General features: G+C 41.0%; 1 long non-coding RNA gene across 1 annotated transcript; it reads right to left on the reverse strand.

Moving 5' to 3' along the window:
* Positions 1 to 581: 581 nt before the first annotated feature.
* On the reverse strand, positions 582 to 3,501 carry LOC147220543 (uncharacterized). Its single transcript, XR_015108061.1, has 4 exons — positions 3,411 to 3,501; positions 3,066 to 3,308; positions 1,274 to 1,399; positions 582 to 843 (listed from the first exon to the last, which is right to left on the reverse strand). It is a non-coding gene; the product is annotated as an uncharacterized LOC147220543 (long non-coding RNA).
* Between the last annotated feature and the right edge of the window lie 258 nt (positions 3,502 to 3,759).

Consider the following 3,759-nt stretch of genomic DNA (forward strand, 5'->3'; position numbering starts at 1 on the left):
GGTATCTGCCAGGACAGCATGACTCACTTTTTTTCCTATTTCTTTTCTATAAAGTCATTTTCAAGGCTTTGATTTTTTTTTCTTTTATTTATTAATGTATTTTCTTTTTCAAGCGTGTTAATGTTTCATCCATACAAGCAGTATTTCTCTTATTGACCGGTCAAAGTAAAAACAATAAATGCAGACAGTAAACAGGCAGAGCCGGAAGCTGCGACGCAAACCTTCACAACTGGCAAGTAAAATGGGACTCTTTGAGTTGAGCTTTGATAAAACTACCTGTAGTCTGTATTTTTACCAAGTCTTTATTATTATTAATCCTATTTATTGACAAGGGCTTTTAAAAGTGACATGCTAATCCTGGAAACTTTTTTTTAATTTTATTTTATATATTTATATATTTTGAATTTGCCTGATTCATTTAATTACATTTTTTTTTTTTTTTTGTTGTTGTTTTTTGGTTTTGTACAGTATTTAACAAACCCACAGCTCACAATGACTCAAAATCCCACAATATCGTGGTGGTGCAGCGATGGCAGTCGGCGTCAGAACCCCCTGCATTGACATGGACAGCCGGAGGACGAGGCTTCGGCCGCTCCACGGGAAGTTGAGACTCAAAGAAAATCCCGAGACGAGACAATGAAGTAGTTGTCGCACTCTGAAGGAAGGAGTTTTTATTTAACCGAATTTACTTCCTGCTTAATGTGCCACGTCAATGCCAGGCGGACATTAGTCAGGGATTCCTCTGCAAGGACTTCAGGAACCGCGACGCCCGGCTTGGCCGAACCCTCAGGGAATGTCAGGGCCTCAGATAATGGAAACAAATCATTCTGTCTCGGCCGCTGGCTGAAAGAGGGACACATTAAGATGGAGATTTGTTTGATTTAAACCTAAAAAAAAAAGGGTGATTTTGTGACCGGTTAGTTGTTTTTTTTTTTTTTTTAGCTTTTTCTTATTCTGCAGCCCCTTATATGTTGCATCCAGATTAAAAAATAAATAATGAAATTCATTTTTTTTTCTGAATTAATATTAATTTTTTCTTTCATATACATATATATCCATCCACTCTCATCAAGAGTCTTCTCGCCCCCACAAAACGAAGCCTCTCCTGTGCTGAATGGTTTGACAGCCCTAATATTTAGCTAATTTTCAATGAGCCAAGGAGAATTTCAAACCCATCCTGGCACCGAAACAGGAGAAGAGATCCACCAAGAGACCGCGGCGACTGACAGCAGGAGCGGCTTATGTTTGCCGCTGCATATCGTGGATATGTTACCCAGTCAGCCTCGTGCAGCCTCGTGCAGCCTCGTGCAGCCTCGTGCAGGCCAATACGGGTGTCGAAACCTTGACACCCACTAGTCTGCTTTGGTTTACGAGAATGATACATTCTGCATGATGAAACCTCAGAGAGAAGAAAGAGGAAAAAAAAAAAAAAGACTTTAAGAGCAAATGAAAATTTCATGGCCCAGTGCCTCTATATCAGCCTGGGTTTGCTCTTCCATTTGAGTCTCCCCAACCTCTAAAAATAATCATGTTCGTGGAGAGGAAAAGGGTTTTGTTACATAGTTTTCTTACCGCTAGTCCTTTTTTTTTGTCTCCCACATTCTCCATCACACACACAGTCCGACACAATATTTAGCAATTTTGTGCAAATGCAATGTAACGCTCCTTTTTTTCTTCTCCTCACCTGAGCATGTTGACAGTATTTGGCAAATCTGACTTTCTGAAAGGGCCTGTATTGTATGTGGATAGAAACTGCTTCTTAGCCGTTCTCGCTCCTCAAGCGGGCCTGAAAACACACTGGCAGATTCCTCACTATTGTGTGTATTCCTGTTTTACTTCAACTGCCAACAGCAGGAGTGTGTAACAGATCATTTCAACAGTGAAGACAATTTCTCTATTTTCTTCCTGCAAGACCTGTATCCTATTTTTCTCCTTTTTTTCTAACTGCATTATATTTTTTCAAACACATCACCCGCGGCAAAATAACTGCTCTATCTAATTGCCATTCTCTTTGATAGTAAGAGAGGAAAAATAAATATTGGCAACATGGAAGAGTCTCAGATCCTTTAATAGAACTTGGCTGCTGCAATTGCGTCATTATTGCAGGACGGTTTTCTAAAAAAACACAGATTTCGTCGAAAATCATCCGACCCACACCTGTTTATTCCCTCCGCCACGACACGTCATGACGAGAAGTTATATCTCATGAGTCGTCTTCTAAAGTAACCACTCCCATCTAACTGTGTGCTTCACATTTCACACACATCGCAAAGTAAATGAGGCATTTAAAACCATCACGTTTCCAACATGTGAAACCTCCTGACCTACATTATAATGTTGATTTCACCGCGTTACATCTCAGATCTTTCCAATTTATGTGCCTGTATTTCCTTGTGAGTGAGTAACTGTCTGTATGTCACCACGCCCATCTCTGTGACCCCGAGCCCAGCAAAAGAAGCAAAGATCATAAATGGCTGAGTGAATGAATAATTTTGGATTTCCAGACGGATACTACTACTGTGCAGGTGACGTCTAATCTAATTCTATGAAAAGGTTGTTTTGATAGGTAACTCATCAAGCAACAGTAAAGTTATCTAAAGAAGACCTGTGTGTGTATTGGTATGATGTCACACCTTTGTGTACATCAGTGCGAGTGTGTGTGTGTGTGTGTGTGTGTATTGTAGTTTCATCTATGTCTTAGTACATCGAGAGCCTGTTAAATACATTCACCAAAGAAAAAGGAAAGCACTTAATTCAATAAAACAGTACAAGTAAAAAAAAAAAAAAATGTTCCAGGAATTCCTGATCCAAACAATTTTTTAATGTTTAATTTAAATGTATGTATTTATGTAATGCTGTTTTTAGTCGGGGATGGTACAGTTGATTATAAAAACATACCGAAACACGTAAATAACGCCGTCATGTCCATGCAGAAGTCTAACATTCCTTACATGGCGGCAGTAAACTCGTGGAAAGACTCGCGTTTTGCCCTTGACTTATCAACCAAGGCTGCCGGGTTTACGGCAATAATTGGCTTCTATTGATCACATTGATCTGACACTCACCTCGCTTACATTTTTTGACCCTGTAAGAGTTTTCAGGCTTTGGGATTCAATCTGTTTGCGTAACGCGTCTTCGCCAGACACGCCGCCGGCCGTCTTCAGCCATAAACACTCCGAGCGATCCGGACGAGTCGGCCGCCGCCGGTGTTGGCGAGCCCGTGACTCCCGACGCCGCTTCATGTGCCTGATGAAGCCACAGTCCATTAGAAATAGATACGGGGAGCGGAACACTTACCGCACGCACCGCTAAATAGGACATGACATGAAAAGACAATGGAAGAGTTAAAGGCAAAAACAAAATAAAACTGAGATTAAGATTGCCTGCAAGAACAAATCAATTAGGATCACCTTGTCTCCCGGAAGCCGGCTACATTTCCACACTGAAGCAAACAAGGGCCATCAGGGAGACAAAGGCAGTGATCTGCTAAGCCTGAAAATGACCAGCGAGACGAGCCCGGGAGAACAAACAAATAAAATGAAAATAAGGAAGTGAAAGGAGTCAATAAAGGAGGCAGAGCTTTGGAAGGGGAGAAATGTCCCACCGTGTTCCACAGGGTGGCTCAGCAAGCACATCGCCGCTTGTTTAGTTTTCCTCTGCCATCTTTCTTTATATATATATATATATATGTTTTATTTTATTTCTTTTTTCCTGATTGCATCAACATGGCCACTGATCTCTTGCAGCCATCGCAGCTAT

This window comes from Fistularia commersonii, chromosome 24 (assembly GCF_037954325.1).
Source record: "Fistularia commersonii isolate RoL2024-O1a breed Wild chromosome 24, RoL_Fcom_v1.0, whole genome shotgun sequence".
Lineage (NCBI taxonomy): Eukaryota > Metazoa > Chordata > Actinopteri > Syngnathiformes > Fistulariidae > Fistularia > Fistularia commersonii.